The 26078-nt window shown below is 46.2% G+C and overlaps 1 protein-coding gene across 2 annotated transcripts in view; it reads left to right on the top strand.

Moving 5' to 3' along the window:
* LOC138579682 (C3a anaphylatoxin chemotactic receptor-like) overlaps positions 1 to 26078 on the top strand; it is a 118498-nt gene that overhangs the window by 32788 nt on the left and 59632 nt on the right. Inside the window, exon 2 of one of the 2 annotated variants that reach the window (XM_069649923.1) lies at positions 3276 to 3356. The exons of the other annotated variant lie outside the window; for it this stretch is intronic. The gene's annotated coding sequence lies outside the window, so the exon portion shown is untranslated. The remainder of the gene's footprint in view (positions 1 to 3275; positions 3357 to 26078) is intronic. 2 annotated transcript variants of the gene reach the window in all.

Raw genomic sequence — 26078 nt, 5'->3', positions numbered from 1 at the left:
GATGACTGATGGGTCGGAAGCCGCCGGTAGGCCGGTGTGGCTTGACGTGTTGAGGAGTCTGTTGGTGGGTCTTTTCCTCTAACACCACCGTGGAGGTTGCTGGTGCTGCCGGCTGATGTGCTAAAGTTGCCATTGAGGCTGTGGGGGTTGCTGGCATTCTGTCAGCATTTTTCTGGAGCAACTCGCAGGTTGCAGTGTGCTCTTGAGTTGCTAGCCATGTTTGTTCCCCTTGAGCCTGGATCGCTGGAACTGCAGTGTTTCAGGTGTTCTTTCCTTTTTGCCCATTATGTCCATCACTAGAGCATGTGCCATATAGGGGACATTTGAATATTTAATGGGATCTACCTTGCAAAGTAAGGCCACCGATATAGAGACATCCATGCAGCCCCTACGACCTTTGTCTAGTTCAGGGCCTGGGGATTTGGCCCCCCTGGATTCTAGTACTCCAAGTGGTAGTGTGACCCTGAGTGTGACCCAAGTGGACTGTCCATAGTCCATGCAAAGAGTTCCATGAGAAGGCAGCACCTTCAGAAAGATAAAATAAAATGATTTGATATGGATATGGATAATGGGATGTCTCTGGCTGGGTCTATGATTAGTTCTGAACCAGACAAGGAAGTTGTCTCTTGTCAGAAAGAGGATGTGAACTTGCATAAGGAAAGATCCGTAGACTGGTCCCTAGGAACACCAATTCCATCTTCACCTACTAAGAGCTTGGAAACTGCCATTTTAGAAGTTGGTTTACAGACCCCCGGATAGATAATAAGCTGGTTAGTGATGGCATTATACAGAGAACTGGCAATTTATTAAGCAGAAAATCATTACTGACCTTAACCAATGGCACAATAGTAATGATTGTGTCCATTGGATTGAATAATTTGACATGGCCATGCTACAAATATCTTCTGCTAAGAAGGACAAACAGTGTCAAGCTGATGTTAGTCAGATCTGTCCTCCTATGGCGACTACAGAGCGCCAAACTAGCGGAGCCCTGTTGGGAGCTCTAGCGAAGTTAATATTCACCCGATGGCTGCTAAGGATGTTGCTTCCACATCCTCATCAAACATTCTGTGTGTTGGAAAATATCCATAAGAAATGGGATTGCTGCGAATCTCATTGGTAAGCATATGGTCCCTCCAGCGAAGAAGAATTTCCACCTTAAGAATCAGAGTATGCCTGAGATCTCGGATCCTAATTTTAGAAGTTGCATTATGGATCAAAGAAACTTTATATTAACCAACATAAATAAAGCTGAGAGGTAGGAATCTCGACAAACCTTAAAAATAAGGTTTTCCACTGGCTGCAAGCAGGAATGGGGCCTGGATGTATTAGAATGCAGGATCTTACATTCTTAAGAAGGATTCAAGTTAGGGGTATTTGTTTGTAGGTGGAGGGTGGATATGTGAAGGTTACTGTTTACATGCAAGATGGTATTTTGTGGCATGTTGAGTGGGGTCACTGTACTTGTATTGCAATTATTGCATGGGCCCTTCATTCATGCTTGACATATGGGGACAATATGGCATTTTCATTGGGTAGTTATCTAAGAACAGGGTGTTGTGAACAGAAATGCCTTATAAAGAAACCATTAACTAAGAGAAGAGGTGAGGCATTCCCAGTGTGAGTTGGCTTTGCATCAGAACATTGTCGGACTTATTGACATATACTCGGCTGTGAAGAGGTACAATTATGAACCTAAACCAGGGACAGGTACTGGAGGACAGTACAACATATTTGACTTTGAGAGACTGAAGCAAGTGATTTATATATGGGCAAATGATCGTAGTTGTGTGGCCGGAGTGCATAAAAGGGGGGTTGGGGGTTTGTTGAGGGAGGGGACTTCTCTGGGGTAGGGGGTCCTTACATTGCTAGCTTGTGGAATGTGAACCTCATTTTGAATACTTGCAGCAAAGGGATGGCTTTGACAATGGGGGAGAGAGTTTACCAATGGAGTGGGCAAGTTAGGAAGAGAGGCGAAAGTGGGAGGAGGCTCAGAGAGGCAGGTGCACTGATATGATGTGAAGAGACAAAGGGCCTCATTACACGGTAGGCGGTAAGGGTTTACCGGTACCGGTATTTTACCGGTACTGGTAAATCCTTACCGCCTTACTACGAGGTCGCTTTGCGGGTTGGGAATTTAACGACTGCTTCTTGCAATTTGCAGTACTGTAATTAGCGCCTTCCCCATTCCCATTATGCCCTACAGGGCAAAAATGGGAATGAGGAAGGGCAATGGAGGAAGGAGGAATTACCGCCTTCCCAACCTTGCAATAGGGCGGTAATTCCCCTTTCCTCCAAGGCGGTACCGGTAAATTACCGGCATGAACCATGGCGTTAGCCATGGTTTACCGCCTACCGTGTAATGAGGCCCAAAGAGCAGGAGTGCAATGAGGTGCATTTAGGGAGATAGTGGAGGATTTATAGACAAGTTGCAGGAATTGAAAGAGAGAGTGGTTTTGCATGCAGAGCCATCAAGGACAGTGATGGTATGAACAGTCGGGGGGCGGGGTGGGTGATCTGGCTAGGTTATAAAGAGTGCATGTCACTCAATTGAGTATGTTGCGGAGGCCGAAGTGTAAAGGGTTGGAATAATAAGTAGGTTGGCGTAGTTGTTTAGTTTTCTTGCCCCCATGCTCATTTACTACATTGAAAGGGACAAGGCCTCTGGCCCTGCCTTAGGCATTACACTTTTCCTGGAGCATGACTTTTGGTTGTGATCGAGGATGCCTCGAGCAACCCAGTGGAGCCAATGTGTATAGCAATTGGCTACTTGGCAGGTTCAGCGACTACTTTGCTTACGAGACCCAGGCAAGCCATTCAAATTGTGAATTGATTCTTGACTGAGGAGAGGTCCAGTGATGAATGTGCACACCGAGGTAGCATTTGCAATTGATTGCCAGTAGATTACAAACCAATACGCTATCTTTACACTAGCAGATACATTTAATTCTGGTGTAATGCTGGTGTATTTATATGCAGAGCCAGTGGGGGTGGCGGACATGGATATTCCTTTCTGTGCCCCCTATCTACCCAACAAATCAATGAAATACTAGTATTGAGTAAATATCATGCCTAAAATGTTTACGCATAGATTTTGCACATGATTTTTACTCTATTTTATTCTATGATTAAAAAAACAGATTTGGTCTCCAGCGAGGTTGGACAAGAACCAAAGGTCCAAAAACCAGTATGTGAACAATGTTATAAGAGACATGTTGAAGGTATGGTATACCCTAACCAAAAACCGTAAACATCCTTCTTTCCTTCCCGTCTAGCCCCTTTACTGGAAATAAATACAGCTGCCTGGAGAGATGCTTCATTCGGTGTCTGGAGTGACGAAGACTGCACCTATATAGGTGATGTATTTGACATGGGGATCATCAAATTTGTAGGCGACTTTCAGGTAGCGGAAAAATAGAGATTGCAATACTGTCAACTAGGATACTGGGCTATGCCTTCGATTAACAGAACGAGTGCATCCAGAGACACCATAGATCTTGAAAAATGCTTGCAGCAATCGGTTTCAGGCAAGAGCCTGAATTCAAGATTTTACAGCACCCTGTTGCCAGATATTGGTGCAGTAGGAGAAACACAAATTAGCCTGTGAAAAAGAGTTGGATAGCTAATAGCAGAAGTGGTCTGGTCTTCAGTTCAGAGTAGGTTAACTAAGAACGTCAGTCTGCACACTGCATGCTGAGAATCAGGTGATGTCATACAGATGCACACGGAGGACATGCATGGTGGGAAGTTCCCTCCTCCATCTCCTGCTGGGACTGGTCCGCTCTTTGAAATTTTTGGTTGGAGGTACGATTGACTATTAACACAATGGAAGGGCTAGATGTACCGAATGACCCCTCCTATTTATTGTGGGTTGTAACACACTAGGAAACCTAACCTTTCTTCTCTTCAACTAGTACACAGGCCACTCACCTTCTTTGGGTGTTTCCATGTAATAATGTCGCTGTGAAAAAGTTGTCAGGTTCTGGCGACTTTTTCCTGGCTACCAAAATTCTTTCCCCAAATAATCTAGGTGGGGTATAATTATATATCATTACCTCCAGTCCTAGAATATTTGGGGAAAGTGTTTGATAGCCTGAAGGGTGCATCATTAATGCATCTGTGTTAAAAAGTCGCCAACCTGTCGACTTCCTGTTTACAGATCCGCTAGAGAGCCTGGGGACCAATTCCATTGGTGACGCTGCGCTATATGAGTACCTTTAACATAACATAACATAACATAACATGGGGACTTTATTACCTGATACCCTTTGGGTTTCTCACAACTTACCCTAGTGTAAATGTGGAATACCAAAATGAAGCCTTCTATTAATATGTGGCAATCCAGAGTCTGGAGCATATTTCTGATAAAGAAGTTGACAGCCACAGTAGGTGTCAGTTCTAAGAAGTTGCATGCAACATGGAGCTGCGTTTTAACACATATACGAGTGATGACTAGACTACATACCTTTTTTGTGTTCCGCCTACCTCCCGCGACTAACCGATTTTCAGCTTACTGAGGCTGAATCAGAAAGTTTGTCATGTTTTCTTATTTAACGACATATTCAGTGCTTGAACTGTTTACCGCAAACTGCTTGAGTTATCTATGACACTGGAGAATCTCTCCAAGCGTCAGGGAGGTGGTGGCGAGAAAAGACGTGATTAAAACAGATTGTGTTATTTGATAAGGTTGGCTTCATTCTGTTGTGAACTTTGGATGGAAAAAACAATAAAATGTGTTTTCAAAAATACGCAAAATTCATGTCTGATGCATTGCAATACAGACATATTTTGCCGTTCGGAATGCTTTCTGATATTCTTTGAATATTCAGGTGTAATGATATCTGGGCATGCTCAGAGCTGCCTTTAATCTATAAAAGTTAGGGTAGAGTACATATCTCTATATGAAATGTTTTGGGTTTCCTTCATTGATTTTGTTAGAGGAATTGAGCATGCTACATTCCAACAAACTCCAAAACAGAGCTGGTAGGATATTTTCCAAAGTTAGGAGCATCGCTCACCCACAATCACATGTGAATATGAGGTGCTCCATGAGCTTCACATTCTTTCCCCCCACAAAATGTATTCAACAGCAACCAGATGAGCATTGTCTTTACTGCAGCTAAAGTGTAGCATAGCTAGGAAACACTGGTGGGAAAAGTGTGATTCATAGCACAGAGTTCATCTGGTGACATGTGCTCTATCCCACCTTTGTGATGATCCCTTTCAAGTATAAAATCTTCAAGATTATAAAGATACTCTGGGCATTGTACCTCCATCCTGACATTGTACAAAGTGTAAGTGTGTATCGCCTCTGAGATTTATAATGGCACACAGGTCGTTCCCTTTAATTTCATTAGGCCTCAGAACGAGATACAATATATTAGTAGCACAAATATTAACTGCTGCATCAAGAAACAGGTCTCTGAAAGTCGTCCATTTTGTTTTAGTGTTCGTGCCATGTTGAATTAGAGTTTCAGTTCTATATCCAGGGAACCCTGGCTGCATGGCTTGATAGAGCATTTTATTAGCTTTTATTGCACGAATTAGGCTACTCGTACACCATTCATGAGAACCTCCAAAGGGAGGTAAGCACACAGCAAATCCATAGTTTTGCCCTTGGCATAGCCAGATGAGATGAGAGTTGCAAACTGCAGGTGCGGGGTGTTGCCTGGGAGACCCAGTAACTGGTCCTATAGAGCATGGTGGCCTTGGGGTTAGTTTATTGCCAAGAATGGAAAGTTTCACTCTCCTTGCTGACTGCACGCAATTAGGTCACCTGCTGGGCGGTGCACACCGGAATGAAGCTTGTGTTGGGGAAATGGGGAAAAGTACTAACCTATCAGAGCAGGGCTAGGCACTAACTAACATATCAGTTTAGAGGTAGGTATATGGACTGCCTTTTTCTATAGGCGAGACGCAATTCAATTCTTAGATACATAATGTTATGATTGCGTATTCAATTAACCTAATTTTGTAGTTTGTGGTTTTAAATATTACTGACTGATGTAGCAGAGTTCTCATCTTTTCAATGTCAAGGGACTGTCTGACCTCTGTTTAACAAACCTGTGTTTTCTTACTACAACTTGCGTGTCGCATAATTATTTTCTGGAAAATCACTGAAAGGGTCTTCCTAGTCAACTGGCGACCCTGTTGTGATTTCAAGTGCCCCCCTCCACCCTCCCGAGGAGCCTAGGATCCTGCTGAATGCCCCAGGCTGTGGAGCCCACCTCCAGAGCGCAGACTGAGTGCACACCAATGGAGAGATGGCCGACGCCGTGTTTCTGTAAAGGCCTGGCTGATTTTTGGATTGCGGGTACGGGGCTGGGCTCTGCAAGCTGATTTGAAGGACTCTTTCATTCCCAAAGGATACTATGGCAGCCATAACTACGTTTGAAGGGTTGTCATGTGATGTAGACATAGCATCTTGGTCCCACTAGACATTGCTGCATTTCACCACGACATTCCTCATACTGAAGCATTAAACATCATGAAGGACAAAGTAGATGTAAGAATTGTGCCTCATACTGTCCCGACTACTGTTAGAATTGAGTTACTGCAGATCGCCTTATGCAACAATTTCTTTGCCTTCAATTCTGAATTATTGCTCCAAAAGAAAGGCACGGCTTTGGGGGCGTCGTTTGCCCCGAGCCTGGCAAACATTTATATGTCTGCCTTTGAAGACCAGCATATATATATATATATATATATATATATATATATATATATATATATATATATATATATATATATATATATATATATATATATTAACAATCCATGTAGCGCCCAGATATTGCACGGTAAGAGAATATTGATGATATTTTTCATTTGAAACAGAACAGCTGAAGCTCTTTCGAATTTTGTCACCTGGTTAAAATAGTGCAGCGTCATCACGAAGGGCATCTCTATACCAATTGGTATCGTAAGACCACTGACCGTAATACTTGCGATTATATACCAGTGCGCACCCCAGGGTCCTTAGAGATCATTTGCCCTACAGGCAATTTTACTAGTCAAGCGTAACTGCACATTCACTGAGGACTTTGATAATCAGGCGCAAGTTCTAGCAGCTAAACTACTCCACCACGGGTATCCGCACAAAATAGTTAAGCGCGCAGCAAAAAGAGCGTGGCACACTGACAGGGAAACCTTGTTCACCCCTAAAGCAGGTAAGCATGAGCAGAACCATTTGGTATGTGTCACCAGTTTCTCTAAATATACATCTAATATAAAAAAGCTTATTAACAAGCATTGCAATTTGGTGACCAGCACAGGCTGTGTTTCAAAGGCTTTTTCATATACAATTGGTCGACCCCTGTTTTTTGTTGACGGGGAGCTTGACGCGGACATTGGGTTTTTCTAGTCGCAAACAACAAGCGATTATCAGTCTACTCCCTCTTTTCTGCAGGTGAGTTCCCCTGTCTCTGGAAAATGTGCAGTTTCTAAAAACAAATGCTCTCATAATATAAGTTTATTTAAAGAAATCTCATTAAAAAGACCAATAATTGTGACCTTACAACAAACGTGGAGTAGCAACTGAAGTTCTCCCAAATGTTTACAGGTTGCCACACAGTACAAATTTCAAACATGACATAAAATACATCATTGTAACAGATAGCAGCAAAATCAGTGCAGAACAATTTTTCGTACACCGCACAGTGCAACAAGACCATGATTATACTTAAAATACACAAAATGTTTTCTAGGGGTTAGTGCAATAAAGTGCTATATGTGCAGTCTAACAACCATATTTGGAAACGTGTTCTCTTCTTACAGGTAGGAAATGAACATGAGGATTAGCCTAACGTATTTGGGCCTCCTAATTCATGGTACTTGATCTAATGAGAGCACATTCTTTGTTCACAGTTCTTGTATTGGCTTCTGCAATGTAATATGTTCCTACAGTTCAGATTGTCTTTTTTATATTCCGCAGTGGGGAAGGATATTATAGACAATATCTGGTCGACGCGGGTGTTTCGGCCCTTCATTGAAGAATTATTTTTCCAGATTAGGCTATGGACCTGAGTCTAATTCACACATGGGGGGTCATTATGAGGTGGGCGGTAAGGGATACCGGGCACTGGTAAGGAGACCGGTGCCGGTAATCCCTTACTGCCCTATTCCGAGGTCCCTTAGTGGGTCCCACCTGGAACGGCTGGTCTGACCAGCCGTTCTTTACAGGACCCGTTAAGGGACCAAGGCGCTAATAATGGGCTTGCAAATCGCAAGCCCGTTATTAGCGCCCTCCCCATTCCCATTGAGCCCAATGGGGGCTCAAATGGGAATAGGGAATGATTTATGCAATGGGGACTTACCGGTCCCGCCAGGGTCGGACTACACCGGTAAGTCCCCATTGCAGAACACCGGTGCCGGACCCGTTATTGGTGGCAGTCATGGTGTAAATAGCGCCATGACCAGGGGCGTTGCTAGGGGGGGGCTAAGGGGGCTATAGCCCCTGATCTTTTGGTTGTAGCCCCTGATAGAATCTCAGGAGCTACAGCCAAAAGACTAGCTAGCCCCCAGTCCCAACAGTTCCGACATCAGTTTAGCCCCGGGTCTTTTCCAGACCTAGCAACTCCCCTGGCCATGACTACCACCAATCTCGGAGTAAGGCCCATGGAGATGGTTAACATTCCTTTACTTGGGGAGCTAATCAAAGCTGCATGGTCACTCACGATGTCTTCAGCTGGCGGGCATGAGATGCTACTGTCACACCTGCAGGGGATACATAGTGATCTTGTTAGGACCACACATGTGTGTTGATGTCTATAATATTGTGTGGCGCTGACTGCTACACGTTCTTCTTTTGTGACCTTATTGTTAAATTGGTCAGCAGACTGCGTTTATGTATCTGGCTGTCCTGCGACTGGGACTCATTTGCAACCCATGTGTACATGCGACCTAATCACAGGTAGAAAAAACAAAAGAAAATTAAATTAATCAATTAGACCATGCTTACACTCAAATGTAGCATGTATCATGTTATTCAGCTAATCATTATGCTACAGAGTCTTTTCATCCCTGCTGGGGGGCATTTTGAATTCAAATGTCCCAAATATAGAGTGAATCAACTGGATGATGAAGGGACTACCGATACAACAAGCAAAGGTTGTACTCAAGTTTCCTTACCTCGTCCAACACCCGTATATCGCAGTTGTGTCACGACCAATACCGTGCTTTAAAAAAGTGTACAAAGCAGTCACAGATTCAGGGAATAGGACAGACTGCCCATTATTTACACACCGTGGTTCATCAACTCGACGCAGCCGCGATGGAATGGTGTCATTACCAACAACATACGCCCGAAAACCTTTGTCTCGCACATACTCTAAGGCAAATTGCTTGATCTTCATGCTGTTCAAACCCAAACGATTCACATCATCCAAGCTCGATGCCCGTTAGGACACTTGCGCTAGACGTGTTACTCTTTTGCAAACGGGGTCGGGTGTTATTAGTCCTTTTTTACTTTCCAAACAGATACTTCTTGAGAGGCGAGACGCAGGCGACCATCACTAAATAGAGAGGAATTACTGTAATTGAATCTGAGCCATGATTTAATGTTGATGATTAATGCTCCTTAGTGGAGGCTCTTCATAGAGTGCACACGTCAAATAAATGGTTGATCAAAATGTGCACCTTAATACACATGTCCACTGACTTAAAGGGAAGGTACCCTTCTTGCGATGCTCATATTCACCAGAATGACTCCTGGTTGAGACGTTTAGTGTTGAACATTTATGAAATGGCAACTGGCATCAAACTGTGTTTACTCTTAGACGGATTTTCAGACTTAATGGCTAACGTGAGTTGCCATTATGTAACAGCATGATGTTTACTCGTGTGTTCTAGTTGTTATAGTGTATCGCATGCTACAGTGTTAACTGTTAGATGGATTTACAGACTTGAATTGCTACTTTTAATTTTTTTTGTTTTGTTTGCTTTTTTTAATGACAAGGTGTTTTCTCGTATAACCTAATTTTTCAGCCGCAGCACGACTTGCTGTCGTACGTTTGTTACTATGTTATTCTATTTGTTTCGGTTTTTTTACCATCACCTAGTGTTCTTGCCTGTTTTTCATAGGGGCACATTTAGATGTGTGCACTAAGGGTCCTGTTTTTGAATGGATCAGTTGTCCTAATGCAGCCTAGTGTCGTATATAATCAGTAGCTAATCCTATCTTGTAGTTTTGCAGAGCAAACATAGTTGATTCATCAAAACACATTATTAGCAACACCTCCTGACAAGGAGATCTAGATTCTAGCATATTAGATTTTAAATACAGGTGTGTATTAGATATCCCGCAAGAACGAGAAAAGCTATAGTAATGCTTGTACCATTCTTTCATATTGTCAGGCACTCACAGTGTCAGGTCCCATCAGGTCTACACTCCAGGCCCCTGACATCCCTGACGCTTAAGCCCCATGTTACCTTGCTGCAGCACTAGGGATCAACTCCATTGGCAATAAGGCAAAAGGATAAATGCTCACCAAGAGGCCTGCAACTAATACGCCACGCATGGCGATATCATCCATTGCACCATTGGCAGCTACCGTGGTGCATTTCCACACGATCATCAACAACACGCGTCACTACGGCAACACCACGCGAAAAGAGGCGGATATCACATGGACTACGATCATGTGACACAACGGCCCTGGCTTCCTCATGCTCGTCTGTTGGCCACGCCTCCATTATGACAGAACGCGGATCCAGTCACGTGATACACGTCTCAGGTTCACGTGATCCGGTGTCCATAGCAAGGCCATAAAGCAGAGGCTGATTGCGCCGAACCTTTGCTTCTCAGCTGTTGTTTTACTCAGCATTTGGCGTTATGTACTTTGAATTTGGATTTATGTGGTTTTTGCTTGACGACCTCGGACAACGTTTTCTCAGACTGCCTTGTCGCCTTATTCTCTTGCGGTGTTGCTTATCTCCCGATTACTTGGAATCCTGACCTCGGACTTGCATAATGGACTGCTTTTGGATTTCCCGTTCTTGTTCTGATGTCCTGACTTTGAACCTGGGATTCTTGTTCAGTGAAACCACGACTGCTTCTCCCTCAGGTGCTCCCGGTGGGCTATCAGCTTGTCAGCCTTTGTCTCAGGGTTTACTCCCTGCTGCTGCAGCATAGACCACTGAGGGAATAGGAACTCCGCCCTGGTAAAACCCTGTTCCTGTTGTCTTCTCAACCCTCCTACGGTCTGCATCCCACTACCTGGTAGGTGCCAAAATTGTTCTGCTGTTACTGTGACATTCCTTATAGCGAGTTTTCTTGTATCTCGTTGTTTGATACTTTGGGACGGGGGTTTACATACTCTACACGATCCACGAGTCTTGACAGACTGAGAAGCCTCTTATCGCTTGGAGTATGGATGCTTCCACCGGGGACCCAATGGCTGCTCTGGTACAAGCCATTACAGTGTTACGGACCGATATGGCGGCTGCTACAGCGGCCATCCATCAACGGCTTGACACCATCCAGAGTGAGCTTCATGCATTGCCCCCAGATCCCGAGTTTGGTGATCCTCCATCACAACCAAATGCACCTCCAAAACAGGTTATCTTGACCACTCCTTTTCCCCTGGCAGCGCCCAAGAAGTTTCAAGGTGACCCACGCAAATTTCACACCTTCTTAAACCAGTGACCTTCTGGTATCCGAGATGACTAAGGTCTTTGATACATGACACAAGGCACAGTCTCAGGATTTAGAATTGCTCAATCTCTCACATGGTAAATCTCCACTCATTGAATACTTCACCCGTTACAATCAATTGGCGGTCGAAACCGCTTGGCCCAAGAATAAGAAAGCCGTGGTCTTTTACAAAGGTTTGAGTGATGCCATGAAGGACTTCGGGTCAGTTATACTTCGAATCCGCTTTTTGCCAGTCTGATTGCCTCACTCACACAGACAATACTGAGTCACCATCACAAGTGCTAGGTGCCATCGCCCAGTTTACCCTAAACGACCCGCTTCCCATGGATTTTGATCCACCTCCACATGTGGTAGGCACCATAGTATCAGGTATTCCCACAGAATATCAGGACTTCATAGAGGTTTTTGACAAAGGTTGTGCAGAAGTCCTTCCCCCACACAGACCGTACGACTGCCCGATAGACCTCCTGCCCGATTCTAGCATACCCACGGAGAGGATATATTCCTTGTCTCCCTCAGAGGATCAGGCTCTCAAGGAATACATACAAACAGCATTACGTCTTGGTCACATATGGCACTCTACCTCACCAGCTACCAGCCCTATATTCTTTGTGCTACGTGAGAAGGGTATTTACCACCCTGTGTTGATCACCGACGCATGAATGCCATCATGATCAAGAACCGTTATCCTATACCCCTCATCGGTCCCTTGCTGGATCGTCTGACCCACGCTTTTGTATACACTAAGCTAGATCTAAGAGGGGCCCACAATCTGGTTCGAGTCCGCAAGGGCGATGAATGGAAGACGGCATTTTGCACACGACATGGGCTTTATGAATACATGGTCATGCCGTTTGGTCTGTGCAATGCACCCGCCACGTTCCAACGTTTCATGAACGACCTCTTTAGCGACATCTTGTATGCATTCGTCATTGTCTATCTGGACGACATCTTGGTATTTTCCCGTCCTTACAGGAACACGTGGTCATCACGCTTGTCTGTTGGCCACGCCTCCATTATGACAGAACGCGGATCCCGTCACGTGATACACGTCTGAGGTTCACGTGATCCGGTGTCCATAGCAACGCCATAAAGCAGAGGCTGATTGCGCCGAACCTTTGCTTCTCAGCTGTTTTACTCGGCATTTGGCGTTACGTACTTTGAATTTGGATGTATGTGTTTTGTGCTTAATGACCTCGGACAACGTTTTCTCAGACTGCCTTTGTGCCTTATCCTCATGCGGTGTCGCTTATCTCCTGATTACTTGGAATCCTGACCTCCGACTTGCATAATGGACTGCTTTTGGATTTCCCGTTCTTGTTCTGATGTCCCGACTTTGAACCTTGGATTGTCATTCAGTGAAACCATGACTTCCTAAAACTGCCTCTCCCTCGGGTGCTTCTGGTGGGCTATCAGCTTGTCAGCCTTTGTCTCGGGGTTTACTCCCTGCTGCTGCAGCAGCACAGACCACTGAGGGAATAGGAAGTCCGCCCTGGTAAGACCCCATTCCTGTTGTCTTCTTCTCCCCTCCTTCGGCCTGCATCCCACTACCTGGTAGGTGCCAAAATTGTTCTGCTGTTACTGTGACATTCCTTGTGCCTTTGCATACATTACCTAACCTGCTCCTTCCATTGCAGCCACTTGGAGCCACTCGGAGGACCCGGTGTTCCTGTTCCTGCAACCTGTGGCTCTAATGATCGAATAGCAAGTTTTTTTGTGTCTCATTGTTTGATACTTAGGGACGGAGGTATACATACTCTACGCGATCCACAACTCTTGACACATATTACATAAACAGATTCCGTTCACTGTAATTGTTCAACCCTTTTGTAATTGTGTGCAGGCGTTGAATCCAACGTTGTTCCAACTTCCTCAACACAACATCGAGGTTGCCACGTCTTGGTGAGGGGAGTAGTCTTTGCATCACAAACCACTTAAACTAATTGTAGCTGTCATGATGCCTACCCCCGGAGCACCAGGCCAGGCCCAGCACCCCCAGAAGCAGGCATCATGCCCTCGGGTAAAAGCCCAGCGACCCCTTATAGGGGCTCTTTGAACTCAGTCCTGGCGCCTTTGGCGCCAGGCTCATGTTGGACATCAGTCGTGGCGCCATAGGCGCCAGGCTCATAAAGGGGGGTGTTTTGTGCTCTTACCTGATGCAGACCATGCTGCACGCTTCAGGCCTCCCTGAGACCTGAAAAGGACTATTTTTTTCATAGGGACTATTTTTTCACTCGGGCGTGGCCAGGGAAGGATACATACCTAGTTGGGGAAGGATACATACCTGGGATTTCTTTGGAGGCTATTTAAGCCACGCCCAGACAGCAGCTCATGCTTCGCGTTGTTCTGCTTCCTGCAGCTTAACGCTCACCGTGTCTGCTCCTGCTCCTGGACTCCAGCCACGCCCACCTCGAACCTGGAAGACCTGCAAGGAAGGAAGAGAAGAGAAAGGTGAAAACCAATGACTATTTCAAACTTCTTCCCTGCATCCGGAATCTTCTCGCCAGCATCCCTGAAGAAAGACTTCCATTTAAAAGCATCGCGTTGCTCGCTGCAGCGCCACGCTTCACTCACCTGTCCTCGAGACATCTCCCGGCTCCATCGCGGCTGTCAGCATCGGACGCCACATCTCTGCACCTAGGGGAGAGAGGAAGAAACAAAAGGTGAGCAGAAGGAACACAGAAGGAAGGCCTGATTAACAGCCATAATACTTACCGTCTTTTCTTCCACATTTCGGGTCGGCGCCGCCCCGTTGGCAGGTACCGTACCCCGGCCCCTATGGGGAAAGGACAAGAGACATTTCTGGGGAATGATAAGGACATTTAGAGGGATCGCCCTCATCACTACTCACCTCGGCAGTTTAACCCCTCGACGCATCGCCTTCATTCTGCACCTGAAATAAAGGACAGATCACAAGTTAGAAAGACAACATAAAGGGGGCCTCACTTGAACTTTGAACTTTCATACTTACGGCGCATCGCTCAGGAAAGTCAAGTGGACTTTGCCAGCGCCATTCTGAAAACCAGTGAAGTAACTGGACGAACACGCGCCCCTGCACCAGAAGCAGGATGGAGAGTTCATCCTTCCAAACCATAAGGTGAGTTTAAACCGGGGTTTGGAGGAGGTTAGAGAGGAATGAAGGGGGAAGGGGGAAAAGGGGGAGCTAGCACACTATTCTGCAGACTGTTAATCCCCTTTCTCATCTGCAGAAGGATATTCCTATGGGCCAGGCAAGCACGATTTGGAGGTCCTGTCCAATCGGTGTTCCGGGTCCTGCGCATCACGCTAGAAGAGGCCACAGCAATCCAGACTAGACCAGAGCCCCCGTGGGAACCAGGTGAGCATTACAGAACGCAAAGCCTTCCTACAAATTCCCACCCAGGCGCTATGGAAACTTCCGAAACTGACCAGTTGGCCCAATTACTGGGGGAATTACGGGCCGCTCATCAAGAGACTAGTGCCCTCAGGAGGGAAGTGATTGTAATAAAGGATAGAGCTGATGACCTGGCTAGACAGCTTTTGCAAGGTCAAGCTGGACAAACTCCTTTACCCGGTTCCGGGGGGAACCCCGCTCCTGTGGTTTCCAGTAACTCGGTGCAGATTAATCTACCTGGAAACATGCCGCTGGCCCCACCTGAACGCTTTGCTGGGGACCCCAAACGATTCGCCGTATTCATTAATCAGTGTCGTTTGCACTTCCTATGCAGACCTGGGGCCTTCCCTAACGATCAGACCAAGGTAGCCTTTGTGTTGTCATATCTCAGCGGCTGTGCTGCCGATTGGTCAGTCCCACTGGTAACTCAAGATGACCCGATTCTTCGTGATTTTCAAGGATTTCAAACAAGCATGGAAAGGTTATTTGCTCAACACTCCCAGGGACAGGCTCTGGATGACGAACTTCTATCTCTGCGACAGGGCAATCAAGACCTTCTATCCTACATTGCAACCTTCAATAGACTAATTGTGGAAACTGGTTGGCCAGAGGATAAAAGAATCACGTTATTCTATCGAGGTCTACGCGGAGAACTTAAAGATGTCCTGGCACAAGTTGTAAATCCGCCCCAAGAATGCACTGAATATATAGACTTAGTGGTCCAATTGGATCACAGGCTGCAAAACAGAAAAGCAGATCGGTCCAAGTTTGAAACCCGGGTGTTGGCCAAGACCCACACTAACCCCAAGGGGGCTGATGCCTCGGAGCCTATGCAAATCGGAGGTGTTAAAGGACCCCTAACTCAAAAAGAACGGGAAAGAAGACGACAGATGCAATTATGCCTTTATTGTGGGTCCTCTGGACACTTTCTACGAGATTCCCCGGTTAAGCCGCCCAAGAAGGTGGTAGGAGCCGCTGATAAAATCCATGGAAACTCTGTATCGGGAAATGATCACGCCCGGCAAGCGTAGGGGTCCGCTTGCAGAGCTTGAAAACAAACTCTCAGACCTCGCATTTGATTGTGCCAATGGTCCTCGTAGATCCGGAACAGCCTAAACGGTAGCATGCTATAAAGGCATACATCGATAGCGGGGCTATAGGAAACTATGTGGATCGAGAATTGGTCTCTAGGATAAACCTCCCTCTGCGTCTTAAAACCAACAAAGATGCCATCACCACAGTAGATGGAACCGAAATTGCCTCTGGACCGGTAACACATTCCACAGCTGAGGTGACACTTGTAGGTCCGGATGGCCATCAGGAGGCAGTTGTGTTTGATGTAATCAAGGCTCCACAGTTTCAGCTTATTCTCGGAATCCCTTGGTTAGAGACACATAATCCTCAAATTGATTGGCGAGCGAAGAGAATAACCTTCCCGGATTGTGCACAAACCTGCTACCCAGAAAATCCAAAGATTAATCTAGCATCAGTAACCTCTGTCCCTGTGCAACTACCTCCAGAGTACCAAGACTTTCAGGACGTCTTCCAAAAGGAAGAGGCCAACACGTTACCTCCCCACAGATCGTACGATTGCCAAATCGATCTGGTGCCCGGTGCACAACCCCCTTGTAGCAGGATTTACGCCCTTACTGAACCAGAGAATCTGCATTTCAGACAATATTTAGATCAATACCTCGCCAATGGTTTCATTCGCCCGTCAAAGTCCCCAGCATCCTCAGCTTTGTTCTCCGTGCCTGGAAAAGAAGGCGACCTTAGAACTTGTATCGATTACCGCGCATTGAACCAGATAACTGTTAAAAATCGTTACCCTCTGCCTCTGATCCCTGAACTCCTTGACCAGGTGAAGGACGCTTGCGTATACACCAAGTTAGATCTCCGGGGGGCTTATCATCTGGTACGAGTAAAAGAAGGCGACGAATGGAAAACGGCCTTCTGTACAAAATATGGACTATTCGAATACCAGGCAATGCCTTTCGGGTTTTGCAACGCGCCTGCAGCCTTCCAATTCTTCATGAACGATGTCCTTCGGGAACTCATCGATGTCTGTGTTGTCGTGTATATCGATGACATTCTTGTGTACTCCTCTTCGGAATCTGATCACAGAAAGCATGTCAGGGCCGTCCTAGAGAAACTGCGCCAGCACAAACTGTTTGCCAAGCTGGAAAAATGTGTTTTCCATACCACTGAGGTTGAGTTTCTCGGATTCATCCTGACACCTAAAGGGGTCCGAATGGATTCACGGAAAGTGGATGCCATCCTCAAATGGCCATCACCTAGTTCGGTGAAAGGTGTCCAAAGCATGCTTGGTTTTGCCAAGTTTTATCGCAGGTTTATCCCAGAGTTTTCACGTGTGGTGCAACCTATCACTGCACTCTTGCGAAAAAATAAACGTTTTGAATGGACCGAGGAAGCCGAACAGGCCTTTCAGGAGTTGAAAGCTAAGTTCACGTCCGCACCTATTTTGAAGCACCCGCGTCCCGATCTCCCATATATAGTCGAAACCGACGTGTCCAGCTTAGCCATGGGAGCTGTCCTGTCTCAGAGAGACCCTGAAACCAACCAACTGCACCCCGCAGCATTTTGGTCCAGAAAGTTCTCGCCGCCAGAGATAAATTATGCGATCACCGATAAGGAACTATTAGCCATTAAGTCCGCCTTCAAGGCTTGGCGGCATTATCTCCTCAGCGCCCGGCATACCATCACCGTGATCAATGATCACCGAAATTTACAATATTTAAAAACTGCCAAGGCTCAATCGTCTCGACAGCTCCGATGGGCTTTGTTCTTTGCTGAGTTCCATTTTGTAATCACCTACCGCCCCGGCTATAAGAATGGTAAGGCGGACGCTCTATCCCGAATTGGAATGGAAGAAATAGACACAAACTCAGAACCTGTGCCGATAATTCCCGAACAAAGAATTTTGGGGATATCCACTTTACAAACCCTTGAAGACATTCAAGCACGAGTGAAACAATTCTTGGACTCTTCAGCCTTGCAGGATTGGATCAAAAGGGGGTCTAACTTTTCAGTCAAGGTTGGCTTACCTTACTTCCAAGGACCCTTATTTTTGCCAGAAAAGGAATTGCAAGAACTGGTTATTTCCTGTCATCATGATACCCTGATGGAAGGACATCCTGGCATTGCCAAAACAGAGGAAAAGGTTAAACGACAATTCTGGTGGCCTTCCTGGCGAAAGGATATTAAATCTTTTGTGATGTCCTGTGGAGTTTGTGCCCAAAACAAAGGTCAAAAGACAAGACCCACCGGTCTTCTTCAGCCCTTAGACATTCCACCAGCACCGTGGCACACCCTGTCACTAGATTTTATCACGGACCTGCCCTCTTGTAATGGTTACAATACTATTCTGGTCGTGGTGGATTTATTTTCCAAAATGTCCCACTTTATTCCGTTGAAAGGATTACCTTCAGCCTTTGTTCTTGCCAAAGAATTCCTCGAAAATATCATCCGTTTGCATGGATTCCCGTCCATATTAGTCTCTGATCGGGGAAGCCAGTTTATTTCTCATTTTTGGAAAAAGTGTTGTCAACTAGCACAAATCGACGTAAGCCTCTCGACCAGCCACCACCCACAGACCGATGGTCAGATGGAGAGAACGAACCAGACCCTTGAACAATATCTACGATGTATGTTGCACCAATCGGAGGGTAATTGGAAGGACATTTTATGGGTGGCAGAATATGCATACAATAACTCAATACACTCTGGAACTGGTCAGAGCCCCTTTTATACCCTATATAGACATCACCCTCGTACTTCAGACTTGGACTCACCTCAGAGCCTTGAAATGCCCGGAGTGGACCATATGCATTCTACGATTACTCAAGCCTTCAAGGATGCAACTGCACATTTGCAACATGCTAAAGGGAAATACAAAAAGAATGCAGATCTGCATCGAAGAGAGGCGCCTCCATACCAAATAGGGGATCAAGTATGGTTGGCTACCAAAAACCTATCACTCAAGGGGCCTCAAACTTTTAATCCAAGGTATTTAGGCCCTTACTCGATCAAAGCTATAATCAACCCAGTGGCAGTCAAGCTCGATCTACCAGCTAACATGCAGATTCACCCCGTTTTTCATGTGTCACTTTTGAAACCAGTGCACCCAGGAACCAGATTAACAAAGCCACCAGAACCGATTCAGATAGATGGGGAGCCTGAATTCGAGGTGAAGAACATTTTGGATTCTAAGATCTCAAAATCAAAACTTTTCTATCTAATTGATTGGAAAGGGTACAGGCCTCAGGAAAGGTCTTGGGAACCCAGTGATCACGTACATGCACCTCGGCTGGTAAAAAGGTTCCATCGGAATTTCCCAAACAAACCGAAACCTCCAGAAGGAACGACCTTGGGAGGGGTCTTGGGGGGGAGTGCTGTCATGATGTCTACCCCCGGAGCACCAGGCCAGGCCCAGCACCCCCGGAAGCAGGCATCATGCCCTCAGGTAAAAGCCCAGCGACCCCTTATAGGGGCTCTTTGGACTCAGTCCTGGCGCCAGGCTCATGTTGGACATCAGTCGTGGCGCCATAGGCGCCAGGCTCATAAAGGGAGGTGTTTTGTGTACTTACCTGATGCAGACCATGCTGCACGCTTCAGGCCTCCCTGAGACCTGAAAGGGACTATTTTTTCATAGGGACTATTTTTTCACTCGGGCGTGGCCAGGGAAGGATACATACCTAGTTGGGGAAGGATACATACCTGGGACTTCTTTGGAGGCTATTTAAGCCACGCCCAGACAGCAGCTCATGCTTCGCGTTGTTCTGCTTCCTGAAGCTTAACGCTCACTGTGTCTGCTCCTGGAATCCAGCCACGCCCACCTCGAACCTGGAAGACCTGCAAGGAAGGAAGAGAAGAGAAAGGTGAAAACCAAGGACTATTTCAAACTTCTTACCTGCATCTGGAATCTTCTCACCAGCATCCGTGAAGAAAGACTTCCATTTAAAAGCACTCACCTGTCCTCGAGACATCTCCCGGCTCCATCGCGGCTGTCAGCAACTATCTCTGCAACTAGGGAGAGAGAGGAAGAAACAAAAGGTGAGCAGAAGGAACACAGAAGGAAAGCCTGATTAACAGCCATAATACTTACCGGCTTTTCTTTCACATTTCGGGTCGGCGCCGCCCCGTTGGCAGGTACCGTACCCCGGCCCCTATGGGGAAAGGACAAGATACATTTCTGGGGAATGATAAGGACATTTAGAGGGATCGCCCTCATCACTACTCACCTCGGCAGTTTAACCCCTCGACACATCGCCTTCATTCTGCACCTGAAATAAAGGACAGATCACAGGTTAGAAAGACAACATAAAGGGGGCCTCACTTGAACTTTGAACTTTCATACTTACGACGCATCGCTCAGGAAAGTCAAGTGGATTTTGCCAGCACCATTCTGAAAACCAGTGAAGTAACTGGACGAACACGCGCCCCTGCACCAGAAGCAGGATGGAGAATTCATCCTTCCAAACCATAAGGTGAGCTTAAACCAGGGTTTGGAGGAAGTTAGAGAGGAAGGAAGGTGGAAAGGGGGGAGCTAGCACACTATTCTGCAGACTGTTAATCCCCTTTTTCATCTTCAGAAGGATATTCCTACGGGCCAGGCAAGCACGATTTGGAGGTCCTGTCCAATCGGTGTTCCTGGTCCTGCGCATAACGCTAGAAGAGGCCACAGCAATCCAGACTAGACCAGCGCCCCCGTGGGAACCAGGTGAGCGTTACAGTTACTGTGTTTTTTGGCCTGGAAATGCTCAACCATGGGATTCTCAGGTACCGCATTGTTAGGCATGCTCTATGTTCACAGATTCTTTATCGTACCTCTCTTTTTGTTTTCCCAATGTACAAGAGGTTAAAGCGGCATTTGATGGCATAACTTGCCCATGTTGTTTTGCAGTTTGAGAAATCTTTATATGCCCATATCAAGTCCCTAGATCGATTGTTTTCATGTTTGTGGTAAGGGCACACAGAGCAATTTCCGCATCTGTGATGTCCTACAAGAGGAGGTTGGCCCCATGCTGTGATGGTTTTGTGATTTCTTGAAGGCGAGTCGTGGTTTTGTAGGTCTAATATCTGTCATGCACACAATGTCACAATTTTTTAGAATCACCTTTTTCAAAAGATTGCTAATAGGACTATATGTTGTCACACATTTAATGCGTTCTTGATGTTCTTGACATTGTTTGGTGAGGCATGTCTCTCTTCTTGTATTCTGGGATCTTTTTTTGCCCCTTTAACTGTTTTTCTGGGGTATCCTCGGTGATCAAGTCTTTTTTCCCGGATCTTTTTAAATTCTTCCATTTGTGGAAGAATGCCTGGAAGGGGTGGATCTTCAATGAAAGGCCGAAACACCTGTGTCGACCAGATATTGTGTAAAATATCCTTCCCGTTGCAAAATATGAAAAAGGCAATCCAAACCACAGGAAACTGTAAACTCGCTATAGCCAATACAAGAACTGTGAACACAAAAATGTGGAATCATTAGATCAAGTACCATCAATTAGAAGGACCAAATACGTTAGGTAAATCTGCATGTTCATTTCCTACTTGCAAGAAGAGAACACGTTTTCCAAATATGGTTGAAATACTGCACATATAGCACTTCATTGCACTAACCCCTTGTGACGAATCAACTTCCGGGGCACCAGTGGTCCAGGGTTGAAAATCAGTTTCTAAACCATCAATCAACCCCTACCTCTAGTACACCAAAAGGGATCCAAACAGATTGAAATACAAGTGAATTATAAGATCTCCTTGTCCTATTTTTGGTAACGTGTCAGAATGGCAGGCTTATCTCTACAAGGTTGTAGATCGTTGGTTAGTTGCAACACAACGAAAATACAATTATTACCCAATGATAAAAGGGACTGTCCAGTCAAGGTTGTATACAAATATCTACTTTATTATTACTACAACAGACAGTTCTAGCACACTACATATAATGGAACTGTCACATGCCTGCCCTCCTGGCGCTTGTGGAACACATTGACAGTTAGACATCATTAGAGTATCCCATCACGTTCTATCCGTTTCTTGTGGTGCAGGTCTAGCTTTTCTGCCGGCCTTCTCTGTTTTCCTACTTAGCCATGCCTATCCCTAGAAACATTGCGCTGCAACCCTTTCGCTCTCGCTTATGGGTCTACATGCTGTTTTCCTCTCGCTTTCACTTCATTCTGCACCCTGTTGCCTTATTACTTTTTTGGTTCCCTTAGTCCTTTTGTGCATTGTTTCTTTCTGCATTTGCTTATTTTCTGTCTCTGTTTCCTCCGCGTGGTTCTTTACGAGTCTCGGCTCGTAATCGCTGCCGCGGTCCTGCAGCTCATTTCATGGGTCCCGTCCCATATTCTTTCCGTGGCCTTGATTCCTTCCTGCCGCCTGGAATATCCTATCTCTCTCTCTGCTACCCTCATCTTGCCTTTCCGACTTTTCTGCCTACCTGCTCACTTACACTTTGCTTTCCGCCGCTCTGGTCCGGTCCTTCTTTCACCGTTCCACAGTGGTTTCCCTCGGGGCCGGTCTGCCTCCTACAGTCGGCTTTTTCCTCAATCTGTTCCAGCACGGTCCACGACCGCACCCTGCTGGTTCTCTGCCCTTCGGCCAGTACTTTGGTTGCCTGTTTCCTCCTGGGAACTCAGTTGGTGCCTACCTCCCAAGGACTTACGGGTGCCTTCCTTATTGAACTCTTCTAGGAAGGCGTTTAACTACTCGCTCTTTGCCTACAAGGACTTCTACCATCTTGTCCTTTGCCTGCAAGGACTTCTAGCCAGGACTTACCAAGATAAATCCTTCCCCTGGAGTGCCTCATATGAACTGTATCCCTGAGAGTTTCTTTCTGCCGCAAGGCTTTTTCCTCTCTGGCGTTCTCGGGAAGGGGTCCCCTACTCGCCTTCACTAGAAAGGTGACAGGGTGGCTTCTATCCGAGGACGGCTGTATCTCTGCTGTAAAAAACAAAAGGATACACAGAGGAAGGGACGACGGAAGTACACTTCATCTAAAGACACAGATGAGGGGGAGGAGGAGGAGGAGGAGGTTGATATTGGGCTAAGCGGCAACCATGAAGTTATAGACAACCCTGACAGGAACACAGGGGACAGACAGTTTCACAAAGGAAAAGGGATGCACTCCGGATACTGACAGGAGGGTAATTGGTAAAGTAATCCGTTTTACAGTTCAAGGATATTCGGTTTCCGTACCAAAGGGGCAAAGGGTCGTAGCTGACTCTAGGGTCCTTCAGAGAAGGACCATGGGGGACATAAACACAATGTACCTGGTGCTGAAGAAGGTCTTGGTGCTCGACAGTTAAGGTGGGAGACAGCTGTGGATACCAGGAGGCAGGCAGTTCAGCAAGCAAGGCTGGATGGACATCTGCAGGCTGTCTGGCTTGGGGGCTCGGGCCACAATCGTTGTCTCTGCACTGGTTGGCAGATCTGGAATGCTGGTTGAGTCGTCTCTGGTGGCTCTGGGGACTGCGGCATGACAACAATCAGCGGTGCAGCCAGATGCGGTTCGAAGACTTGACTGCAGGGACATCATTTCACCAAAATGCCAGGGGTAGTGGAAGTGACATCACAATGCCACACCCCCATGAGTGACATCCCAGGAAGTGATGCCATTTGAGCCCGCCCCTGTGTTTCACCACTGGAAGCGATGTCATTTGGACATACCCCCATGTGACATCACAGGACGTGGTATCATAAAGCATTATCCCTCAGTACAAAGAAAAAAATGGTTACGATATCACTGTACACAGAGAAATCACATTGTGGGGGGGGACAGGGGCCGATAGTTGGGTATAGGGATAGGGGAAAGCTAGGATAAAATTGGAGAGGGAATATATTTCACCAGAGAACATGTATTCTTCTATTCGATGGCATCCACAGTCTTCAATGATTTTGGCACTTACCCCATTTTCTTCTGATTCGACATGTTACCTTCAGTGTTGTGTTGTACTTATGTATTATGGTGCGGATCCGAAACAACGGCTCGCACGCTTTACAGATGCCTCGCAGCTCTGATGGTAAGGTCGGCATTAAAGGTAAATGGGGAGCACACAGAGAGATGGGGATATACATGCAACCCCGACAACCAAATCAGCATGGGGTATTGTTAGAGCCCCATGCTGTACAGTAGAGAGATTCCGAAATAGGGTGCAATTACACAGAGGGGCAGTACGCATTTTTTGCGAATTCTTTGTTACACACATATCTAAAGGCCTGTGCTTTGCCAACAATCTTCAGTGGGAAAAAATGGCAGGGCATCCATAGGGCCATTGAATAAGGCATTTTTTACTTTGTATACATTGCAAGGAAAAGCTATATTGATTAATTGCAAATAACATATTATATCCAAATAAGCTTGATGATGATTGAGGCAGCTGGGTCGCTCCCACGTGGAGTGGGGGAATGCATCATGGTGTAAACAGATAACCCTTGTAGAGAAAATATGACTGGCATAGCCAGCCAGCCGTGTATTGTTTCATTATTAACCACATCCAGTACAAGTGGGCTAGCCCAGTGGTTTTGGGATGGCTCTATCACTCCTAGGGACGACATCTTGGAAACTTCCTCCTTAATGGTGTCCCTGACCTTATCAGACATCCAGTGAATTCTACTTTTCACCGGCTTACTGTCTCCAGTGTCCACATCATGGGTGCACCAATCGGCGTGACTAGGAATCAGAGAAAACAGACCAGCAAGCTGTCCCAGTATATGGCGACAGTTTGTCAGTTGCTGTTCTGACAGGTCAGTTGTAAGGTTGACACCTTCAACTGACCCATCTGTGGCTTCAGTGTGCAGGAGGTCGGGCAGAGGATCTGTCTCCTCCTCCGTCTCTCCATCAGTCACTAACGCCATATCCAAACCATGCCGGCTATAATGGGGTTTAGCCGGTTGACTTAAAAGACCCTGCACATCTGTTTAGGTCCTTTCACGTCAATAAGATAATTCACCTCACTGACCTTTTCCAGCACACAGTAAGGCCCAGTCCACTTATCTTGAAGGCAGATGGAATTGACAGTCTCCATAATCCACACCCACTGGCCTCGAGAATAGACTGTCACTTTGGCCTTCTGGTTGTGCCAGTGCTTCATCAGCTCCTGAATGGCCTTTAAATTCTTTTTCGACTGTTCCATGTACTTTGCCATTCTAGACCGAAGGCTCAGTACATAGTCCACCATATCACATGACGGGGATGAGGGTTTGCTTTCCCATCCCTCCTTCACTAGACTGAGCGGACATCATACAGGATGTCCAAACAGAAGCTCAAAGGGGCTAAACCCTACTCCGTTCTGTTGCACCTCCATGTATGCGAACAGAAGGCATGGCAGGAGAATATCTCATTTTCTCCTCAGGTGTTCTTCCAAGCCACCTATCATGCCATTCAGGGTCTTGTTCAACTGCTCAACAAGCCCATTGGTTTACAGATCGAAGGAGGTAGAGAACCAGTAGGTGACTCCACACTCTTCCCAAATAGCCTTCATATATGCTGATATAAAGTTTGATCCCCTGTCAGAAATGACTTCCTTGCAGAATTCAACATGGGAGCATATCCCAATCAGAGCCTTTGCAACCATGGGGACTTGGATTATCCTCAGAGGGACAACCTCAGGGTATCTCGTGGCATGGTCCACCACCACCAAGATATATCTGTTCCCTGAGCTGGTTTGAGGATCCAAAGAACCCCAAATATCCATGCCTATTCTCCCAAAAGGCCACCCAACAATGGGTAGTAAAATGAAGGGGGCCTTTGTGGCACCACCTGACTTGCCAGAAACTTGACAAGTCGGGCAGGACGGCACACATTCTTTAACTTTTACGCTGAACTGCGGCCACTAAAAGTGCGCAGACAACCAATCTGATGCCTTAGTCACTCCCAAGTGACCCTCTAAAGAAATTTGGTGAGCCAAATCCAAAAGTAACTTTCTCTGGCATTGGGGAACCACCAACCTTGTGGTGTCCTCGCCCTCTGAATCCTTTGGTTCAGTGTACAGGAGTCCATCCTCTCAGTACACTTTGAACAGTCTAGGA

The sequence above is a fragment of the Ambystoma mexicanum genome, chromosome 3p (genome assembly GCF_040938575.1).
Source record: "Ambystoma mexicanum isolate Mex_15411 chromosome 3p, UKY_AmexF1_1, whole genome shotgun sequence".
Taxonomy (NCBI): domain Eukaryota; kingdom Metazoa; phylum Chordata; class Amphibia; order Caudata; family Ambystomatidae; genus Ambystoma; species Ambystoma mexicanum.
Note: the sequence above shows the minus strand (reverse complement) of the source record. Positions and strands in the feature narration are given on the sequence as shown.